This window comes from Lygodium microphyllum, chromosome 4, assembly GCF_053477565.2.
Source record: "Lygodium microphyllum isolate KBCC chromosome 4, Lygodium_microphyllum_v1.1.10, whole genome shotgun sequence".
Taxonomy (NCBI): domain Eukaryota; kingdom Viridiplantae; phylum Streptophyta; class Polypodiopsida; order Schizaeales; family Lygodiaceae; genus Lygodium; species Lygodium microphyllum.
The window spans coordinates 92,326,580-92,351,569 of NC_141138.1; the positions used below are offsets into that span (position 1 = coordinate 92,326,580).

Below are 24,990 nucleotides of genomic sequence, written 5' to 3' on the forward strand. Positions count from 1 at the left end.
CATGTGGTCAGTTCAGTAGGGATCATGTCTGACCCTGAAAAGATCAAGGTCATAGTCGCCACGAGTCCTCGCATACTCCAAAGGAAGTGCATAGCTTTCTGTCATCAGTAGGATATTATCGAAGGTTTATCAATGCCTTGGCAGAAAGAACATTGCCACTAACGAACCTATTGTCCTTTAACTGTCAGTTTGCATGGAGTGATGCTTGCAAAATATCTTTTGATTATGTGAAGCAGGAGCTTGCCAAAGCACTTGTTTTAAAAGCACCTAAAAGGGGAAAAATGTTCTATATGTTTTTAGTAGCAACAATGCATAGTATTAGCTATTGTTTGGCCCAAATTTGGGAGGAAAAATGGTACCATCTAATAACCTTTGCTACTCAGAAGTTGGGCATATCGGAAATTAACTATACCTATATGGAGAAGTTATGCCTTGCGATGGTATTTGCGACCAAAATTTTCAAGCTTTGCATTCTCTATGAGAATTTGGTTTTTTATACGAAGGCGGAAGGGCTTCGATTGTTGCTAAACAAGTTACAACCACATAATCATTTAGCAAAGTGGTTAATCACTTTGCAAGAGTTTGATTATGAGATTAAGAGCAAGCCACCGAAGCTACAGGGCATTGTAAAATGTCTTGTGGATTTTGGAGAGCCAAAAGAGGTATTAGCTGAAGGAAGTGGCATGGAAACATTTTTTAATATTCATACAACCTATATTCCCTCTTGGTATGCTGCTATAACGCAATAACTATCTACAAGAGAGACTGGAGCTACTCTATCAAAATCCGAGAAGAGGAAAATTAAATAACAAGCATTGAAATTTTCCTCGATCGCAGGAACACTATATCGGCAGGGGGTTGATGATATCTATCGCAGATGTGTGATGCTTGATGAGGTTCTATTTATCTTGGAGGAGTGCCATGACTCTTCTTATGGGGGGACACTTTGCTAGGCAGTTGACGACACAGAAGGCTTTAAGAGCTGGATATTGGTGGCTGTCCATCTTCCAAGATTCATTTGAGTATGTTAAGAGATGTGATACATGTCAAAGACATGACTGTAGAGAGAATAGGAAGTGCCCACTTACTCCGATTATGGCTACCCTTCCATTTGAGAAGTGGGGCATCGACTTTGTGGGTCCTATTACCCTGTCGTCTACTACTCAGAAGAGATACATTATAGTAGCCATTGATTACTTCACAAAGTGGTCAGAAGCACAAGCGACGAGGCATGACAATGCAAATGAGACTACCAGTTTCCTACTTGAGCAAATCATTCACCGTTTTGATCTGCCAAAAGAATTAGTATCGGACCGTGGAACTCACTTTTTAAATAAGGTGATTACAAGTTTGACTGAAGCATGAAAAATTAAGCATAACAAGATGACTCCTTATAATCCGTAAGCAAATGGACAAGTCGAAAGCACCAATAAGCATCTTGTGGGTATCTCGTCCAAGATAGTCTCTGAAAAGAAACTGGACTGGGATACAAAATTATATGTAGCAATATGGGCATACAATACAACATTTAAACGAGCCACTGGCCACACCCCATTCAAATTAGTTTATGGGGAGGAGTGTGTCTTTCCCTTAGAAATTGAGTTGCCGACCATAAGATTCGCAATCAATCATTCTTTAGGTGATAAAGATGCCCTATTCAAGCATTTTACGACCATAGCCCACTTGAATGAGCTCAAATTGCAGAGTCTATTACACCAGGAGATAGCTAAGCGTCGAATGAAGCAGCCGCATAATCTAAAAGAAAAAAAATATACCCTTAAAAAGGGCTAGTTAGTTTTGTATTATGATGCACGTAGGTAAAAATAAGTCCACGGCTTTACTGGGTGGCTGATCTATAGGGTGTGGAATTTAAAAATAAGGTTAATCTTAATAAGATTAAGCCTTATTATTTCTCTCTCAGTATTCTAGCATGCTAAATACATTGTAGGTCCATGCTGGGGTTGATCTGAGACCTAGAGGAGAGCTTGAACTGGTTGATGGGGCGGTTAATCCTGGAGTACCCATATCTAGAGCAAAGATATCATCAGGGGAAGCTTATCTGGTGGACCAAAGGATACAAAGTGATTGAGCAAGAAGACAGAACCTTTGTGTGGGAAATCAAAGTCTTCTGCCATCACTGTTTACAAATTTTAACAAGCATCCCTGTTGAGTTTAATGAAGAAGGTGGGATAGAGCCATCAGTTCATCCTCTAAGTATGTTGAATTTTGACTATCATAATTACGAATAGGGGAGTTCTTGATGGCTGGCTATGTAAATCCATTGTGGACGTATACATTATACTTTGATGGAGCATCTAGTGGCCTTACTAAAAAAGGGAGCATTGGAGTAGTTATCCGAGATCCTCGACATAAAGTTACAATGAAATTAGTTGTTTATCTCAAGGTAAGATTCACTAATAACATGGCGGAGTATAAATCCGTAATTATGGGATTGAATATTGCCAAGAAAGGTGGTATTCGGTAGTTGTTAGTGAAAGGGGATTCCCAACTGATCTTAAATCAACTAAATGGGATACACATAGTCCGGAATCCCATCCTTTGCATTTATCACCGAACTACTATGACCATATTTGATGAATTTGAGAGTGTATCTCTTTAGCTTATCCCACATTCTTGAAATCAGCTTGCGGATTCATTAGCCAATTTTGCTTATGAATAGGACCTCTTCTTCAACTGTGGTCCTTATTCGGATGTTGCTATTGATAATGAGACAGGACCTGGTCGATTGTGGGAAATTTTATCAGACCACACATTATATGCCAGGCAATGGTTGATATGGGTAATGCGAAGAGTGGTCGAGACCCTTCTACCACTATTATCTTGGACCCATAGGTTGATCAGATGACATGTTATGCGTACGCCTCTTGCTATATATGTAAGAGGAATGGGTCATAACTTGATGCATTTAGTTTAGGACATGAGCCCTATTTCCTCCTTGGGATGGAGTATCTGGTTGCCTATTACTAAGATTTTCCAAGGGGGGATGTATATGAGCTGGTTTGCTTGATTTCATTAGGTCAAGAGGGAAAGTTTCGTCAGGTTTTAATGTTTGATTTCATTAGGCCAAGAGGGCTAGTCAGTTTTGTAGTGTCATGGTCGATTTCATCAGGCCAAGAGGGCCAGTCAGTTTTGTAGTGTCATGATCGATTTCATTAGGCCAAGAGGGCCAGTTAGTTTGTGGTAAAATGTGCTATTTTTTTAGGCCAAGAGGGCCATATGTCTGTTTGGTGCAGGTACATTTAATGGTTTTCTGTTTTAGTGATTGCATCATATAGGTTGACGAAGTCACTGGAGGGAGCCTTTGCGGAGGAACTTCTTGCAATCATTCCATGTGGTTTCATCCCCCTTTCCAAGTCTTTTCCCTTTTTCCTTAAGCAATTAATGATATATGTGTATGTAAGGGTTACTCTCTTTCTGTTTGTTGGGAATCGGCAATCAAGGCATGACGTCCTAGGTTTAGGTTAGGTATGTTTGGGGGAGGTCTGAGTAGTCATTGCCTCTTGCAAAGGCATTGTCAGGAACTGAAAGACCTATTTTAGATGAGAATTCTAGTAACCCTATTATGCTGACCTGCTAGGCGACCATTCTAGGAGTTTCTGTTAGTTGTGAGGCAGTTAGAAAAGCCTACCAAACAAAATGATGATACAAAGGAAAAACCCTAAATATCTAAAAGGAAATATATATATATACGAAGGTGTGTAAAAAGGGGTTTTAACCCCTCTCCAAAAAGTCGAAAAGGAAAAAAATAACCAAAAAAACCTAAATCTTTGAGCAGTTGTTCATTGCCTTGCGAAGGCCTAGTAGGTTGCTAGGGTCGAGTCAGACCCAGGGCCAATGCCTTGTCTTCCTAGGGGTGGCATCTAGCTGAACAAATAAAACTACGAGAAAGTTGAAGCAAAAATAAAAGTGAGCATTAGAAAAGGATTAAGTGTCCCCTTGCGAGGGCTTGGTAGGTTCTTGGGTACCGAGATATAACCTGAGGCCAGGCTGATGCCCTGTTCTCCTTGGGTCACTACGCTCAACTCCCTCCTTTTTACACGCCCGAGTATGAAAATTAAAGACCTAAGTGGAAAAATGTGCTAAAAGAAAATATTTCTTGATTAGGCTATAGGAGTCCTCACCTAGTAGGAACTCCTAGTTGAGTTGTCCTTAGTTAGGATGGTAGTTCAAACCACCTTTGAGGATGACCTCTTTGGTAGTTCTTTTTAGCTTGGTTGTGTTGGAACAGTTGGTTAGTGACTACCTTTAGGCTTTCTGTCAAGTTATGCTAGGCCTACTCCATGTGGATTTCATGCCTTGGCTTTGATAGGGGGTAGGGTGAAAGTTGTGATGTGTTTTGTTGAGTATATTTTGTATCAACTTGATGCTCTTTGTGGTTGTGTTGATGTGCAGATTTGTTCGTGGGATTCGACGGGCTGAGTCACCCTGTCTCGTGGTCGCCAATGAGCGGTGATTTTTGACTCCATGAAGAGCTTAAAATTTTCCAAAAAATCCGAATTTCAAGGGAATTTAAACTCCGTCAAAGGCGGCATAGGCAATTGGGTCAATTTTAAGCAACAAGTAGCCGATGGGTGCCAAAAGTGCTTTAAAGATCCATGGAGCGATGATTCGGGAATTTTCATAATTTTTGAGGATGTCGAATGAGACTTTAGAAGATTCCTGGTACTGGTGTGACCCTTGGGGCCCCCAAAAAACTTGACGAATGGGGGGGGGGTAGGGAGGGGGGGCTTTTTTTTTAGCATGAAGAAGATATAGGCGCCATGTTTTCTGCACGACGAATCCATGGAGGGTAATGGAGAGGGCAATGATCACCTCAATGTACCCCCATAAACTGGTAGAAGTGATCTACACTCTTTCTTTGCTCTCCATTGTCACTCTCCACTCCTCCAATGGCTGCCCAATTTGCCGAGTTCTTGTTCTAGTATTTCTCTCTCCTCCCTCTCTCTCCTCTCTGTGGGTTGTTCATGCACACTACCTTGAAGGAGGAATCGGGAAGGAGATTGAAGAAAATGATGATGGAGATTAATGGAGATGCTGAAGATTGATGTACAGCATGGAATCGAGAGTGATGGAGGCTCTGTCCGTTGGTCACGCAAACATTCAATGCGTCTTGGGTTTCGTAGAAACACAGTATGACTATTTTTTATAAAGGACATGAAGGTTTTTTGACATTTCATGATAGAAACAATGTTCTTATTTAATGAAAATTTGTGTGAGTAATGGTTGCATCATGTTTAATTGTTGTTTATCAAAAAATTCTAATTTCGTAATGATTTACATGTGCTATTTAAATCCTGCAAAACCCAAAATGTGGTTTTTAAGGGTAAAATGATAGTTTTATCGTTTCGAGTGGATGAAATGTGTTCCTACAGGGGAAAATAGAAAAATAAATTTAATTTCACTATGCTAAAATGATTAGTATGAAAAAAATCAAAAAATAGTGATTATTAACAAATAAATGCTAAAAATAAAAAATAAGAGAAAAAATAGAAATATGCTTCATAAAAATAAGGAAAAATATAATGAGTGTTTGTGAATGTATGGTAGTGGCGAAGCATGAGTTTTAGCATCACTTCACCCTATCTCTTTGTCAAAGTTCGTGATTTATCACTTTTCATACATCAAAACATGACAAAATGAACCCCTACACCTATGCAACGGAAGCACTACCTAAAAGTAGGGGGTGAGGTGTTTGAATTATGTGATTTGGGTGCTGTCTATTGCTGATTTTTCTTAAGTATATCATGATATAGGGTTTGTTATATTTTAATTAAGAGGATAGTAGCATGAGCGTTGTCTCAGTGCTAATCCTTACATTGTCACAATGAGTTAGTAAATGAGCATTGGAAAGCCTGATTGTCCACGGCACGTTTCTGATTGAAAATTATGTTTGAGCATGTTAGGATCATCCACTTTTGCATGTGCATATCAACCATGGTATTAGAATACAAAGAATTGATGCATAGCACATGTTTTCCATTATGATGACCTATGCTTGAGTGTGTGAGACGACCCAAGTTGTAGGTTAGTTGATCGTTTTCTTGGGAAATTGTTTGGTAAGGACAAAATGAAAGAGTGAAGCTTGTATTGTGTATAATTTATGTTAGAGCAATGGATCTTGGGGCCAATCCCTGAGGTGTAGGAGAGTCATAGTGGGGCCACAACAATTAGCCGATAAGGTACCTCCTATGTATGTTGTTCGTGGTATTTATTACCGATATGTATGGGATACTCCATTTTTTGGAGTTTGGGGAAAGGGTCATTGGACTATATATTAGCTACAAATGCATAATTAAGTCTATCTAGTGTACATCAGTGTATTATAGACGCTCCTGGCCCGCGAGGCCATGTGACGAGGTTATCTGTTGTATGCATGAGGTCTGGCTAGTGCCATAGCCAGTGCCGTCCCATTTTAGGTCCCATTAATCAATTCTTCAACATGTAAACTAATCTAAAATGCCTTGAATGGATGGAAAAATTAAAAGTAGTTGAGGCCTATGTCCATGGGTTTGATAGTCTATGTTGTCCTATCCTAAGTGACCATTCAAAAGTGAATTTAAGAGAGAAATTTGGCAGTGTCTCATAGGTCTCAAAGGTATTTCAAGGTCAATTTGAATCCTATTTTGAAACTTTCATGGCTGATCTCACATTTCAATCTTTCTCTGTCCTCATGATCTTTCATTGTCAGGAGGGAGGGGTGTTGACAAAAGGGTTGCAAGTTCGCAAGTTCCACAAGGCAAGAGATGTGCATCAAATCGGTAGATCTAGAAAAAAGGAGCAAGGAGCAAGGAGCATGTCAACAACTTGAATAATGCATTGGTAATCCTCTTATGTAATCCCAATATGACTCCATGATTATGTTTGCGTGGTTAAATCCATGTATGTGCATATACTTTTCTTCACTTATGTTTGCTATTCTTTTTTGCCTCATTTCTTTACATCATTTGCATCAAAAATGAGAAAAAGAAAGAATTTCAAACATTAAAGAAATATTGAAACAATAGAAATCATAATATGTGAAACATGTATAAATAGCAAAAATACACATAGAATGAGTCCCAGTGGCATTCCCATGGATCAAATTCATATTTAAAAAAATTTAGGCAAATCTCTCGGGTTGTGGATGTGCAAAATCAATTCCATGGGTTATCTCAAGTCTACTTTGAAGTTTTCATGTGTATATGTGCTTTATAGTAGAGAAATGGTATGTTCCCATGTTAAAATGTGTTTCTAAGTATATTCTATTAAAGAAAGCATGTAAAATAAATTAGAAATACTTGGATGAACTTGAAACATCCATTATTTTGCCATCTATTATTAGAATGCATTACACATTAGAGAATGATTGCATGAGTGAGGCTTGGTATCATTTTTTTTGCATGTTACAATGTAAATAGCTGCATGGTAGATGCATTGCACAAAATGATTAGATATTGATTGTGCACCTACCCTTTGCTTTAAAAATCATGTATTGTGAACTATGGTGTCCACCTTGCTCATTGACATACATTAAGCACATTGTTGTGTAGCACTTGGATTTCATTCGCCGAGTGTGGATGAGTGCATCTTGGCAATGAACTAGAAGAGGGATACCTTTAGGATCTTGGGAATCTTGAATGGATCATTGTTATTATATTTGATATTGTGTACTACCTATGTGGGCCAATCCTTCTACTAGGTTAGAAGAATTCCATCTTTATGTTTCTAAGATGCAATCTATGTACACTTTGATGTAGAAAACTCCTTTCTTGGGGGAATTCAAGAAATTAAACAGGACTACAAGAACATATTACAAATGTAACATTTTGGTCTAACCTTTTAGTTGCTCGTGGACTAAAGGCGGTGGGGTTTGAATGGAGCATAGAGTGCAACTATTGAACCAAATTTTGGTCTAAAAAATTACAATGTATCTACACTTGAAATTATAAATGGATTGTAGGATCAAGTTTGGAACATACTTAGGGAGTTTTGGCTTGCCTTATGTTAGAACCACTTCACAATTCAACTATGTGTATCGAGGATGTGAGAAGACTAGAAATCCCCCTAAGGAGGAATTACATCTTAAGTTTTAAGTATTTAAGCACATAAAGAAACACTAAATTAGTTCCTAAGACAGTTTAGGCCCAAATTTGGCATGGTGACGATTAGAGTTAGTTATCTACCACACACACACACACACACACACAATTTTCAATAAGCCTTAACAATCATAAGCGAGTGATTTACATTTGCTACTATTCTCTCCATAGTTTATTGTTAGTGCTACTTTTCCTACTTGTTAATTCATCATTGATTCTATTGATATAGTTCTAGTTGTTGAGTGTAGATAATAGCATTGAATGAGAGTTGGATTCAAGTTTGGGCATTCTCAAACTTTTAGTACTTGTATTTTCCATGTGAACCACCTCTTATTGGTCAAAAAGTATAACATAACTTCTTCCAACAACTTTAATCCTAATTAGATATGAGCATAGTATGCTATTAGGTCTATTTTTTAGGAGGCATGCTATGAAATATATATAAATATCACAATAGTGGGCATATGTTGTCCCACTAATATTAATGTGCTTGGTATGATCATTCTGTTATATGATGATCGAGCTTCATGGAAGTATATATGGATTGTAATATCTTAATATAGATTATATCAATTATGAATATTATTTTTGTAGGATATTAACATATTTTGTGCTTTAGAATTATTAATTCATTTAACTAAATCATTGATATTCATAAATGATAATGTATTTGACCAAAATTTTGTTGTAAATGAGACTAGAATAATCATTAATTAATTGATGTATGATGAGATTTTAACCCATACATGTTTTTTATAAGATTTTTCTTTATATGGGTTGTTTTAAGAAAACTTTATATATGTTTTTATATAACTTGCTTTGAGAAGAGAGAAAAAGGTAGAGAGTCACATGCATGCAAAAAGGATAGATTGGTTAATTCTCACTTATCCAATGTCAAAATTCAAAGAGCTATTGTGTGACTTACACTTGAAAAGCTTGATATTTTTCTTTATGTGATGTATTTTGGAAAGAGAGAAAAGTAAGAGGGTCAAACACAGTGAGATTGTTATTCAAAGCTTCAATAGTCATTTGGGGATTTTGGCATGTTTTAGAAATGAAGTTGGCATCAATGCAACAAGCTAGTATAGCATTATCTTTTAATACAATTTAAAATATTTTATTTGAATTAGATTTCAAATATGATGATGTAGCTATATAATCCCTAATTACATAACAAAGATGGTAAATCATGGCTTTTGTCATGGGTAGGTTAGGCACTACCATGTTTTTCTCTCGATTCTTTTTATATATGTTAACTTGTTTAAGCCCTTTTGTATTTTGTGAGAATGTATATATTTCATCTTTTAAGATGTTAGGTTTGCCACACATGTTCTTATTTGCAATTGATTAAAAAATATATAAGTAAAACAACTGTAAAATACAATGTAAAATAACTACAAATTGAGAAGATAGTGATGGGTGTCGAGAGTGGTAGTGGGATATGTGTATTTTGTACCTCTATCTACACACACACACACATGCATGCATGCACACGCGCACACACATGCACACACACACACACGTGCACATGCACATGTACACGCACACGCACACGCACACGCACGTGCACATAGTGTGTATGTGTGTGCACGTGCATGTACGTGTGCATGTGCGTGTGCACATGCACGTGCACGTGAGTGTGCGTGTGCGTGTGTGTGCATGTGTGCGTTCACGTGTGAGAGTACACGTGTGAAAAAATATGCCAAAAAACACAAATATAATAGCACATCTTGCTTTTGTAGAGTATCCAGGGTTTTAGAAATAGCTAGAATTCTACAAACAATTAGAATTTCTAGAAAAAGCTAGGGTTTCACATTTGGCAATGATAGGTAGTTTACATGGAAAATATGAGAAATATTAAAATATAAGAGAATGTCCATAGTAATGAAACTCATGAAATGTATCATATTCTTATCACATATTTTGATGTATAGTTAGCAATTCATACAATATCTCCTAAGGATCTAGTTGTCTCTATAGTTAGCTTTGTTGAGAACTACTCAATTTGTTAGGTCTAGAGTGGCATTCTAGTTACAAAGTTCCATATTCTATTAGTACAATGCCTTGTACCACAATGACCTAGACACATAGTGCATGCACTCCACTCAATATCTCTTATCGATGTCACCATCATCATGTATGGCCTCATCCATTGCCCCTATTTTGTAGTTATTCATCCCATTCCTATACTCTATCAAAGTAGGCTTATTCCCTATTGGGACTAAGACCCCGTACTAGTCATTCACCCATTTCCATACTTTATCCAACATTACCTCAAAAATTACCCTTGTTCCCATGCTAAAAATTGGTTTTGTGAAAGTCTAGTCATATGCAACCAAATACCCATGGCTCTCAAAGATTATCAAGTCCATGGATGGTGTGCAATTTGAGTCACTTTAAACATTGTGGTTGTGTGATCAAATAACATTAAATTTCCATGTCTCGTGTATTGGATAAGTCTAGGAAAACTGATGGGAACATTGGCACAAGAAGATCGTGTGAAGTGCATACACTATGTGTTTGGATATGTTGATGCAAGGAAGCATGCAAATAAAAGATCTAGTTCATGCTAGACTTGGAATTTTTGAAGTTGTTCTCTCCCTTGACAATGCAAAAATGAGTTATATTTGAATATCACATGCACATCAATGGCAAAGTATGTGTACATTAATAGATATGACATAGTATATCAAGGGCAACATAGCATTTGTGGATTCAAGTTCTCTATGCATGCCTAGTATTAGTTGGGGAGGGGGGATTTGAAGCATCATAAGGAAAATGATTTTGAAGGTCACATGCAATTCCTATATGTTGTATCAAGCAAGCATATCTAAAGGGCAATTAGGTGCCTTCTCTCTCTCTCTCTCTCTCTCTCTCTCTCTCTCTCTCTCTCTCTCTCTCTCTCTCTCTCTCTCTCTCTCTCTCTCTCTCTCTCTCTCTCTCTCTCTCTCTCTCTCTCTCTCCAAAGTTGAAGCATGACCCACTCTGTATTGGGACCGAGGCCCCACTAATTCTATTATGATGGACTTCTAATTTATATTATGTCTGTTGTGAGGTCTCATGATTTTAGGGAGAGAATTGCATTACGATAGGTATGATAGGTTAGACATTCTTTGAGTGTAAATAGGCCCTAAATATGTGCAAAGTGTGCATAACACTATTTGTAGAAAAAGCTATCCATGCATCCTTTTTCTTGGCAAGTTGCCTTCTTTGTTCTATATAATTGTGCTAGTATAGAAGGGAAGGACTCCCTTTTCATTGAATTCTCTACTTTATATGCTTATCCTTCTAATGCAAAGATGTGCACATAACCATGGTACAAAATATAGGTAGAGCAATAACAAGCATGCATGGTGAAAGCCCACATCCATTCGCAATACCCATCGCAACATTTCTCTTAGTTTTGTGAGTATTGTATATAATTACCTTTTGTTAGATTTCTTTTATGAATTATTTCTCATACACTTCCATCTTACATACTTGATTTGTCATCTTGTGTGATCTCTTATGATTTGTAGGAATTTATCATATGATATTTTTAGGAAATTTTTGCAATAATGGATTCCTCTCATTCACTAAAAGAAGCTTTATTTCTTCCTATCTTCAGATATCTAATGTTTTTAATTTTTCGTACTGAAGGCCATGAGAATTTACTTCTTTATGTGCTATGGTGCTAAATAAAGAAATTTTTATGTGGACTAATAAACAAGATTTTTGTCTTCCTATCTTAGCATATCTAATGTTTTTAATTTTTCATACTGAAGGCAAGGAGAATTTACTTCTTTATGTGCTATGGTGCTGAATAAAATTTTGTGTGGACTAATAAACACTTAACAATTCTTTATATGAAGCTAATTCTCAAGTAGAACTTTTTGGAATGACCTTATTATTGCTTGTCAAAAAGGCATATTATAATTATGTCATTTAGGAAAAAGTATTGTGATATCTTGAACAATTGTGAAATCCAACAATCAAAATGTGTGACCTACCTCCCCCTATTCTATTTTCATAGAAACAATAAAGAATGAAGTGATAATAATAGGCAACTACCATCTATAGTGTATAGGTGTGGAGGTAGTAAGTACAAGTAAATGTAGGTGGCTAAGCACAAGGGGGTCTTTAACCCCCAATATATGCAACTATATCACAACTTATGCCATCATTAAGAAGCCAAGGATTTATTTAACCTTGAAAAAGGAAGCTAAATTTTGATTATTAGCTTACTTAACTATACATCATAGACCCTAAATACACTGTAGTATTGGGCTAATCATATTGTCCCCATCAATATATGCTATAATATTATTCTAATGCTTGTCTTTACAATAAAGTTCTCAATTTTTTCAGATCATTTGAAATGTGCATGTAGCCTTTGTCGAGATGAGGACGTCTTGATTTCTTTAAGGAAGAAAGGATGTGATGTTCCCAAGTACTAAATGCATATGAACATTCTTTGTTATTGGATTTGTAGGACCAACACAGACACCACCTACTACTAGACTTATGCATCACTTTTGAGAGCATTCCAAGTATCCTTCTAACAAAAGAAACTTCGGGCTTCTGATGGAGCATCCTTCCGTTGAGATGTGTGCTTCAAACGAAGTGTTGCTGGAGTGAGTGGTGTCCATGTTTTCATTTATCCCTTACTTTTATCATGGTTTGTCCCCCTATCCCGTGGTTGCATTGAGTTCTAGCCCTATTATTATGACACATCATGTAGGTTGGTCTTGGGCCACTAGCATTTCGTCTCCTACGTTCATCCAAAGGATGTGCTAAAGGTTGCAAGTGTAGTTTGAGAGACTCATTGACACACAATTTCTTACTCTTTTAGGGGTTTTTTTTTTTTCCGGCGGGGGGGGGGGGGGAGATGGTGAGAAAACTAGCAAGAAGGCATTGTGTAGTGGTGCGAGCTTGTTTGACTCATATCCTTGCAGACTCTATTGTCATTGTTGAGCAGTTAGGCTATGATCGGCGGAGCAGGGTTCTTTGAAAATGTGGGGTGCTAGAGATGAGAACCTCAAAGTTGGGACTATATTGAAAAGAAGGGGCGAGGAGCATGTCATCTAACGGTCCCCCATTACATCCTTTTCTACGCGAGTGAGTTACATGAATTGTTACGGTATGCAAATGCTCATATCTTAATGAGCATTGTTTAATAAAGTAGACCTAGTGATAAATGATGGGTTGATAAAAGAGTGACAATGAAAGTGGGGCCAAATAGAGTGACGCTCAAGGATGGACTGTTTCACAGAAAATCCCGTGTATAAGGAGCACTTGCATGGCTCACGGACTCACATTAAGCTTACATGTAACACACAAGGATTTGGCCCAAATAGACGCATATTTCGCGCAAAGGTGTCCATAGTAGACGGGGGTGGGGGCGGCATCTTGTTAGGCCCTTTGGAGTAAGTAGTTGGGAGAAAAGGTTGCATCCCTTCTTGGCGAGAGAGATGCTTGGTTTGGATAAGCTTAGCTAGGTGTGGTTGGGATGCTCCGGAGTCAGCAACCACCACAAAAAACGTTGGCAAGTCTCCAAAGTTTTGAAGCTCTCTGATGGCTACCCTTGAGCGGAGTGCTCCTCGTATGTCCGTCCGCATGTGGCCTTCATTGTTTCGGGGCATAGGCTGCTCTACTCATATGGATTCTTCTTCTTCCGCGTGGCGCGAGCGAGAGAGAGAGAGAGAGAATCTGGTCATAGTGCCTTTGGGAGCGCGCATACACAGCATGTTGCGAAGGCGCCTACATGAATTGAAAGCTGGTGAGAAAATTAATCTTTTATTGAATTCTCATCAGCAGTAGTCGTTGTAGTATAGTGGTTAGTATTCCCGCCTGTCACGCGGGTGACCCGGGTTCGATCCCCGGCAACGGCGGCTTTTATCCTTTATAGTGCAATAGCTTGTGCATTCATTGTTGGGTCAAGTTTGTGTTTTAGAACATTCGAGCGAATATGTAGGGCTTTGGATCTGGAAAATAATTCGCACAATTTAGCTCAAGATGGTGTACATGCGCAGTTTGTGCTATATCCTGGAAAGAATGGTGCTGTCCATGATTAGAATTACACATGAGAGAACGTGGCGGCATACTTAGTTAGCATATTATTGCATAGCACTTGGAATTCATTGCCTCAGTGTGGATAAGTTGCATCCCAACCCTTTAAAGGAACATGAGTGATATATTTAGGGTCTTGGAAAGCTTAAGTGGGTATTTGTAATGATCTATGGTACTAGGTAGTGTCGATGTGGTCCAACCATGCGAGGTTAGGAAAATTGCATCTTTATGTAATATGATATAGTGAGTGTACATGTCAATGTGGGAAACTCCTTGCTTGGGATAGTTTGGGGCAAGGCAATTAGCGAGGACTACACAAACACAATACAGATTTAATATCTAGTTTGTTCCTACTATTAGTCATCATGGTTAGGTAAGTTGTTGGAGGCCAACGAATTCATTCATCTTTAAGGTTTTGAAAGAGGGAGAACTACATCTTACCCTTACTATACCCTTTATCTCATCCCATCACATTATGAAGACAACATTGTTTTCACCACAATTTGGCTTCATTAGTTAGATGTAAATGTGAAGCCATGGATCAATTTGCTTCACTGGTTTCAGGAGTAGAGAAATACTCATCCATACTATCAAGCCAAGGCATGAGAGAGTTGGAAGAGCGCTCGAAGAGGAAGGGGGGGGGGGGATAAATGGTGTAAGGGGGACATTGAGTGTGTCTCAAGGTGTAGAGGGGGAAGTTATATAGTTTTAAGGGGGGGTTGAGACTTTATGTGGGAGGGGTTGGGCTATTATATTTAGGCTAAGCTAGCCTTGAAAAGCATAATCAATACTAATTAAAGAGGGGGAGACTATTGTATGATGGTCATTTATGCATGCTACTAATGAAGATTTTTGAGCTCTCAGATAGGATGAAGGTGCCATATTGGAAGGGGGGGTGATACTATAAAGCAAGCCACGTACATTTAATGGTTGATGATTAAGGGTGGGATCTCAATCTACTAGGCAATGCTTATTATGAAATGGGGATGTTAAAAGCTTATTATCGAGTGGGGGATAATAAAGCTTATAATATTAGAGATATACAAAAAAGGCTAGGAGGCTTTTGATGATAATAGAGGGGAGGTTCATTCCTGCTTACTACTAGAATATGTTTAGGCCAATGGCCATTTCAAAGGCAGGAGGATACATATGAATTATAATATTTCTCAGGGTGATATAAATGAACAAGTTGACAATAAAGATGGAAGGGGGTGACTTGAATTTATATCTTCATTAGCATCATATTTTCCACTTATTTTTCAAATCATCCCTCTCCTCATCTATAAACAATGGATGTCATGCACCATCACATTCACAATGATGATGTCAATGTTGATATGTTACAAGTTGGCTATATATCAAACATCTTCTTAGAATGCTATAGTAAGATAAGTCTTTCGAAAGAGGGGGGATTCACATGCATAAGACTCAGGAACCATAAATACAAGCATTTTCACATGTGTTTAGGACTTGTACACATCACAAGATATGTATAAATATAATCATTACCATGGAACACATCTATCAATCAGACAAAAAAGGGAGAGTGATATATGGATTTCCTATGTTGCATAAGAAATCAAGATGATAAAAAATACATAATGCAACTTGAGAGCCTTGATGACCAAGCTAGATGATTGGCATGGCTAATGATAGCAAGCTTAGGAGATATTATGGCCCATGAATTGGTGAAATTTTTAGCCATACATATAAAGGTTTTGAAGCAAAATAACACTTTGAACTTAGCTTTCAAAGGATGCACCCATGCATGTTTTGTGTCTATCTCACTAGTGGTTTCAATACCTAGAGCACTTTGCTAATAAAAGTGAGGAAGTAAAGCTAATTATCAAAAGATAGTGCATGTATTGGACTAGAAACATCACTTGCTACAAGCTACAATTTGCAAAAACCTCTCACTAAACCATTTTTTGGAAAGGGAGCACATTAAACTTTACCCAACATGTAGCCCTCACAAATATGTTTCAAAATTCTAGTGTAGCATTACGTCTATGATCAATATAAATAGGTTTCAACATTTCTTCAATAGTGGGCAATGAAGAAAATTTCTTCAAGGATGGGCAATGAAGGCACCATGTCAAAATTTGGCGGGTATAGAGAACTAGAAAAATTCAAATGGCCAAAATGGGCACGCTAAAGTTTTGCATAAGGAATAATCCACAAATCTAAAACTATATATGTGATATCTTCCACATCCCATAATTGTTGAGCTTGCATAACCCATCATATATTGAACCAAATGTAACAATTCACAAATTTGATCATCAAGACAATCTTGACGAGTAGAAGTTTATATTAAGCAATTTTTTGTATTTATAACATACGCAACATCTCTAATGTAGAAGTATTGTCATTATTAGTAGTCATTATATTTTTTTAAACTCATTTGATAGAACAGAAGAGGAGTTATTGGCACATGTGATAGTAGTACTCTCCATGGCACACTCAAGTGTAGTGAATAACTTTTGTTGTTAATTAATGTGCTTAGTGGCACCACTATCAAAGTATCACATATCTCAATTGACAGTACACATATAAGAAGCTTGAAGAGCCCTCAATAATAATTATTTCTACTACACTTACAACTTCCACAACCACAACAATACATATATCAAGTCCTTACACAATGTCCACAACGATTTTGCAATTCATGAATTATGCACTATGTAGGCTCATAGTGGATAGTTGATTCCATCCAACTTGTCCTCAACAATCAATGTACACAATATCTCATATTGCTAGCCATAGTCATTGACTACATATTAGGAAAAAATAAAGTCTCTTTTGATCCTTTTGGTTCCCCCCCCCCCCCCCTTTAAAAGAAGAAAAAATGGAGATAATGATAGTAAAATAATCATCTTCTCTCTCTACTTTTGCAATCTTGTTTTGCCTTTTTTACACTATCCACAAATTATTTTCTTAGATTCCTTCTTTCTTCTCATTTAGTAGCCCTTTGTCAACCAGTTTTTATATTTAGATAAAGCTTAGTTATAGAAATTGAGAGCAGGACTTAAATACCCAAGAAATGCCGTATAAATGCAAAATGATGCAAATTTTAAGCGGAATTTAAAGCTTGACGGAAGCAGAAGACGCGGATCCGACAATTTTAAGTGGCCATGGAGGATGGGAATTAAAATTGCTTCAAAAGATCAACCTTGCGAACTTTTTATAATTTTTTCGAGTGCCCAATCAAAGCAGGACAAGTTCCTGATTGTTCATGACTTCAAGCCGGAGGTGAAGAAATTTTTGGATCATGAATCGAGTGTCGGACGTGGGAGAAGCAAGAGGCCGGCATTTGAAGGGCCAAAATTAGGCCAAGATATGAACAATCGTGACCTTTGGGGCCCTTAGGACCAAAATTTTCGGAAGGGGGGTGCGTATTCTTTTAATGACGGCAGCAGCAACACAATGCATTTATGAAAATTTTGGTGGAGGGGCATTGGGGGCTGAAAAACAACCACTATATTTGAAGGTACCAGGCTTCTTCTCCGATTTTTTGCTCTGATTCTCCAATCAATATTTCTATCTCCTCCCTCCCTCTCCTCTAAGAGATAATTCATGCGGGTGGAAGAAAAAGAAGAATGAGATGAAGGATGCTTGTTATCCGGCATGTACTAGATTGTTGCATGATGCTGAGAATCAATAATCCATGCTCTGTAGAGATCGATGATGGGTCTGATGGCTATCCACACATTCAATTTTCATGACTCGAAACATGTAATTGAATGGTATGTCTATTTTATGAAGAAATTTTACTTTTTTTTACTGTTTATAATCCAAATGAAGTGCATATGGACTAAAATTTGTATAAACCTTGTTTTCCATACCTTTGAGGGCTGCGAGTGATAATATGTAGAACCTATAACTAAATGTAGTCGTTATTAATAATTAAAATGTGATATTTTAGCAAAAAAATAGGAGATTTTTCCATTTCGGATGCGAAAATTGTGTTTTTATGAAGCAAAATGAAAGATAATGATGAATATCAATAATACTAATCAGGTTGAATAAAAAAATCAAAACATAATAGCAATTTATTAATAAATAAAAAGAGAAAAATCAAGAAAAATAAGATTTATGCATTCAAAAATGATGGAAAATTTATACATGTGCCTGTGGATGTATGATAGGGCTGAAGCATGAGGTTTAGTCTCATTTTAGCCCTATTTCTATATTAGAGTATGTGTTTATCACTTTTCATACAAAAACAATACATGAAAATATTCCCTAAACCTACCACCGCATGCACAACACTTAATGGTAGGAAGAGGGGGATTTATGAGTGCTAAATATAGGCTGAATTTTGATTTTTGTGATGCACTTTACATATAGGGTTGTTTTGTTTTAAGTGTTAAAGGGTTCAGTAGCATGAGTATACTCGATGTTGTCCCTATGCAACGTCACAAGTACACTAGTGGTATAAAAGCATGAAAAGAATTGGTTATGCACACCATGATACTGATTTCATTTACTAAATTATTTGTGTACTTGTGGGCATCTACTTTTGCATTGTATTCCATATACATGGTATCAAATGAGTATCAACTCTCTTGGATTGCATAGCACTTGGTTTCATAAATACTGACCCACGTTGAGAGTGTGAGGGGTCCCGAACCATAGGGCTAAAGATTTGTTTCCTTTGGGGAACTTATTCAATGAGGATCATACTTTATGTCTTGGAATGATCGATTGAAAGAGAGAACTATGTATCGTGTGTGTTATATGTTTGAATGGTGCTTCTCAGGGTCAATCCTTGAGGTGTAGGAGATCCGTAGTGGGGCTGTGACAGTTAGTCGAGGGGTGCTCCATGTGTATGTGCTACAAGGTGCTAGGGACCATTACATTTGTGTACTCCCTGTGAAGAGTTGGAAAGGGATCCATTGGACTATAAACGATACAAATGCATGTCTAAGTTAGATCAGTGTGTGTAGCCTCTAGATACTCCTGGCCATGAGGCCGTGGGGTATTTTGGTTGAGCAAAGAGGCCCGACTAGAGCCTTAAAGCTAGGGTTGGGCCTATTTTTTGTCTCAATAGATGGTGCATTTGCCGAGAGCCGCTAATAAGTGGTGATATTTGAATCTTAGTCAATAGGGATCAATTGATTAGTTATGCCAAAAGGCAGTGAAATAGATCTAAAAGATTGTCAAGTCGAGCTTCAAAGCAAGAGAAAGCTGAAAGGGCTAGATGGCGGGCCGAAATTATTAAGAGGTATTCTCCTCAACAGAGTAGTTTGATATCCCTCAAGGGAGGTGTCTTAGCAACCCTAGTTCTACGAATAGTTCGTTAGGAGGAGGAGAAAGTTCTAGTACCTTCCCTCTCCCAGTCGATCAACCCACTTCGAGTGGGGTAATAGTTCCAATAGTTCAAAGACCTTTAGCGAATCTGGTTGTCATCATGGTGTAACCCATTGCAATCTATGTAGGGACACTGGATTTGCGATCCTTAGGATTTTCTCTACCCATTTTTAATAAGTTAGCAGAGGAAGATGTGAAACTCCACATTAATGAGTTCCAAAAGTTAATGTTCGACTGTCGAATCCAAGATAAGGGACATCTAATGATGTTCTTTAATATAACTCCAAAAGAATAAGCTACAGTATGGTATCACAGTTATATTTGGAGCTCACGCTCTACTGCCAAGACCCACAGACTGCTTATTGCCTCAAGCATTTCAAGCAAGCACAAATGGTTATCTCTCACCTAGCTGACACACCTTCAATCCTACGGGGGTGTAGTGAGCTTACCTTGATGCCCAAATGAGTAGCCTCCTTCCTCAAGCAAGCTAGTAGCTCCACGATTTGAGATGTGAGCTCAAGCAACCTCAAGCCTCCTCCTTCGAGCTCCATCCTCCATAGCCGCGTGCAAGTCAAGAGAAGAGAAGAGAAGAGAAGAAGAAGAGAGGAGATGATGGAGAGCTCCTTCTCCAAGATCCCTCACCCTCACCCTCACACACTCACTCCTTCACATTCCCTCTCTCAAGCACACACAAACAAGCAAGAAGGAGAGAAGAAGAGAAGAAAAAGAGACCACTTTTGCCACACATCAAAGAATGAGCTTCTCATTCACTTTTCAGGTTTATATACAAGCCCTAAATCCCTTGGGCACCTGTCCCCTTTTTTACATGACCGGGCATCTTGCCAAGGTCCTCTTTCCCTATTCCCTTCTAGTTGCCTTATCCCTTCACCTATGTCCCTCTAGACTTTACAACTTGCACATGAGGAAGCCTAGTGCTCTTATAAAATGAATTACATTGTGCCCTGCACTTTCCTTGTGAGAGCCCTCGGAGACTCTCCTTCATCCTCCTTGAGAGAGCATCCTTCATCTTTGAGAGAGCACCTTGCTAGAATATTATGTGCTCTCCCATGTTTTTTCTGAGCTTTCCTTCTCCTCCACTTTTCTTGCTTGGGCAAAATGGGCTTCTTCATTCACTTTTTGACTTGGGCTTCCTTGGTCTTTGTCTGCTTCTTTTTTGTTGCATGGTCCATGTCCGTGACATATCTTGTAACATTGCCCCCTCCTAGACAAGTGCCAGTCCCATGGCATTTGCAGGCTTGAGCTGATGAAGATTGGGTGATTCAACAGGTGGTCATGTGAGTCAATGATGATGGGGCCTTCAAAGTTTGTGGCTTGCATTGTTTGGAGTTACCTATAAACAAAAGAAGGTGCACTTCCTAGGGGTGTGTCTACCTTACTATGTGGTGCATTGTGCTTGTGCTAGTGGAACTAGGAGTTGGGTCGAAACCACAAGTAGGCCTTGGTGTTGTCACACACTTGAGGACCCAATGCTTGCCTAAGGGGGTGCAGTGAGTGTGGCTTAGGGATATAGGTCTAATCATGGGCCAAGGTGACCTCCCTAGGTATGTCATGCCCTTGATGTGCCCTAAGCGTGATGTGGGGAATCAAAATGGGCTAGGAGGTAAGGGACGAATCCAATTGATCAAAGCCACTGGATGTTCCTAACTTGAGGATCCCTAGGTGTAGTGACGGTGGCCTACATGTAATGAGATCATTTGGTTGCTTTCCCTATGATTTCCTTCTAGTGATCTCTTATTCTTTCTCTTTCCTTTTTCCTTTTCTTTGTCTTTTCTTTCTCTTATTATTATTATTATTCTTCTTTTAATTTTAAATAAGAGATGAAAATCAAATCTTTGCATCATTAGAGTCATGAGAGGGAGAGATTGGAGGCTTCATGGATTTGCTAAGAAATTGTCTACTTTGGATGTATCCTTTTAGGCCTATTTGAGCATTAAGAGGAGTGATGGATGGGAAGAGATGGTTGCAGCTAGTGAAACGGCTGTTGCTCATATCCTCTAAGAGGGATATGTAGCAAAAAGATGGTAGGAGGGTAGTGCAAATCATTAGCCTAGCCATTGCACATCTATGCTAGCATTGAGATCAAAAAAGACTAGCAGGAGGTGGTACTCTTGCGGCGTAGACTCCTGTCTAAGTAGTACCCTAAGTAATCTCAGATAATTACAAGTAGTGATAATAAAGGCACAATCTGGGAAAAAAGTGAACTCGTTGAGAAAATCGGCAATTGAGTCCCATAGGTCAATTTCGAAGAAGGTCAAGGAGTCCTCGGGCTTGGTGACATTTACGTTATATATCTTTGGAAAATCATATTTGCCAGAGATGTCATGGTTGAAGTCCACCCCTACCCTTCTTGGATATGGCATATGTGTGGGGTCATTTCTCTCAAAGGGTAGTCTGTTGCAAAACAACATCTAGGTGTCCACGTTGCCGTCCCAAATTCTCCTTCTCCACTTTGGTTGGGACTCATAGCCTTGTACTGTCCGAGGCATCTCCATGACTTTGTTTTCCTAGTATTCAAGTGCTTCCATTCCCCATCATGTAGGGTTCTTCTCTCTCTCCTAGTTTCACATATTGCCAAGTCTTCCTCCCACGCTTATTACCTCCTACACCACTTTTGTCAATAGCTATCTACATAAGGTGGAGGGGAATTTGAAGGTGAAGTCGAAGGGTTAGCGGCCATTTTCTTTTTGCTCCCACACTATGAGATTTGCATTCCAATCCACTGGGAAGCAATCTGTTCATGGTGAAATGGGTGCTTTAGGGGCTATTGTTAGTTGGGAATTTAAATCTTCTCCTTGCCTACTCCAACATCCTCACCCTTTTCTTCTTGAGTTCTACTTTTCTCTCGGCAATGGTGTCCACCTCTTGCTGCATTTCTAGTTGTGGAGAGGAAGATTGCGGTACTAGTTCCTCTTCTGGCTATCCCATTTCAAACTCTAGCCCGCTGGCTTGTGAAAGTGGCCTCTGCCTTTCAGCTTCACTCCTGGGCTCTTGTGGTTCTCCTTCCTTGAAGCTTAGTTGGTCCACTTCTTCAACCGTTAGCCCTGCCATTAGCAAATAATCTCTTTGATCTTGTCTAGGCTGGTACCTTCTTCTTGCAGTTGAGCACATAGCTCATGCCTTATAGCTTTGCATGCAATCTCCAGCTTTTTCTTTAGTGATTCAACATCCTCCTCCTCCTTTGACTATGTGACATCCATTATAGTGCTAAGGAAGGAACATTGTTGGGCTTCTAGTATTATCTGTGCGGCCTCTACCCTACTCTCTGCTAGCACTCTATTTCCTTCTGCACCAAGGGCCAGGCGACTCACAAGGTTTTTCACTCTTTGTCACCCATTTGTTAGCCTTTTGTTGCATCTCTTTTAGGCTCTTATTTTGTCTTCACGCTAGGGCCACTATGGTCGGTTCTTGTGCTTTCCACTTTCAGTTATTGTATCCTTCTCCTTCTTCAAGTATTTGATATCTCTCTCTAACCTCCCTTGCTCTTCCATTTCCATCATCAACCTACCTATCATTTCATCCATTTGTTTTTTATGCTCCTCCCCTTCTAGGGCTTTCGCTGCTTCTTCTATTGTGAGTCAATCCATGGCTTTTTGGACCTTGTTCATTCACCTTATTAGTTCTCCATTCTGCACTATGAGGATTTTTATTGCCTTTGTAGGCTGATCAGCTCCTGATGCTCTTCCTCAAGCCCCTTCCGCCACTTATCTTCTCCTCCTACTTTAGCCTTGAGCTCTGGTTTTAGCTCACTTATTTCTTTCTAATAGCTTGCCCTTTGGCATGTTTTCTCTAGCCGGAAGGTTGCGATAGCCTCCTTTTCAACCTCCAATTTAGCAGTAGTTGTTTTCTTTTCTTCTTTTGCCCTCTCTAGCTGTGATAGGAGTTTGTTGATGTAGTCATCATAGTTTTGGATGACGCCAATGCTTTAGGAGTGGTTGTTGGTCGATGCTTCTATCTTCTGTCTTTTGGGGTCCTGTCTAAACTCCACATCTGCATATGTCGATCTTTTTGTTCCATTCACCGGGGTGCCTCCACTTCCACCTTGAACTATTTCTTTGTTATCTAGAAACTACACCGAGGACACAAGTTTACTGGCATCCATCATGGTAGAAGAGGCTTGGGTGGGTGCAAAGACTGGGGTGCTTGGCATTAGGACACTTGGGATGGGTTTAATTAGACCCTTGCCCTTACCCTCGGCTACAGGGGATGGCATGTTTTTGGGTGCTTGGGAGCTTATTCTTGGGTGTTCTTCTTCGTGAGGGCTCATGGTAGCCAACTCTTCTTCCCTTGAAGGCTACTCCACTGAGAGGTGGATGGTCAGGGCTATGTCTTCTTCTTCCCTCACCCTTAACTCCTCGATCTCTTGCTCTACTTTCCTCCTCCTCTCCTCTTTAGCTTTCCTGGATTCCTCTTTTATTCTGCCTCCTCTTTCTTCTTTCTTCAATGCTTTTAGACTTACTTTGGGCTCTTAGTAGATCTATTTTTTATTTCTTCTTGCTCTTCTTCCACCTTCTATGGAGTCTTTTTCTCTGACTTCTTAGCTCCTCCTTGTCTAGATTGTGCTTCTCACTCTCCTTCTTCGTCACTCACCATCTTCCACCTGTGGCCAATGCTTTCGCCAGTGTTTCTATCGTCTTCCGCATGAAGCCATTCAGGTTCACCGCATCAAAGGACTTGGCCGCCATGCTTTCCAGCATTGGGACATTGATTTTGCTCATCAATGTGTTGTACCTTTCGCAAGAGAACAAGGCATGAACCATTTTAGCCTATAGTTGGATTTCGAGGTTAGGGATGTTAGCTAAGCTGATGCCATTGTTGGTGTGGACCATCACTTTGTCCATTCTCAACATGCTATACACATCCCTTTTTGGTCATCTTTCAGCTTTGTTGGGTAGGCCTAGCGCTCCCTGCACCAACTTAGGACTCAACTCGATTTCCACCTGGCGGGTTTCATTCTCTTGACGCATCGTGACTGTGGCCGGTTCTGGTTGAAAGTCTAGAGTAATTCCGTACAATTCTCGCAGTCCATGGCTTAGCCCACCTTCTCCACATACTTCTATAGCTTACACTGCTTCACGATTTTCTTGATGGTTGACTCCTCCATGACTATGTCTTCCAAATTCAGGATGTGCTTGAATTTGAATTAGCTGTAGGGCCTTGTCTCCATTGAGAGGCCATACTTTACCTGCTCTTCCTCTAAGAATGGAAGCTTGTTGTTTTTCTCATATCCTGCCATTGTAGGTGCCTGTCATGAAGCCATAACTCACCATCAAATAATTATTGAGGAAAGACACGTAGGAGATGGAAGAAATACTTATGAAAATTGAAATACTTTAATATAGAAAGACAATTTTTCTTTAAACAGTCCATGCATTTCACAAAAATTTCTGACACTTTTACTCAATCATGAGTTTATTTTTGCGCATTCTTTTCCATTTTTGAACATTGATTGAGGTTTTAAGGTTTACGTTCCACACCTTTTATCATTCACACCCTCCCCCATTAGAGATGA

General features: G+C 39.0%; 1 non-coding gene across 1 annotated transcript; it reads left to right on the forward strand.

Moving 5' to 3' along the window:
* Window positions 1-13,897: 13,897 nt before the first annotated feature.
* Window positions 13,898-13,969, forward strand: TRNAD-GUC (transfer RNA aspartic acid (anticodon GUC)). Its single transcript has one exon. It is a non-coding gene; the product is annotated as a tRNA-Asp (tRNA).
* Window positions 13,970-24,990: the final 11,021 nt, after the last annotated feature.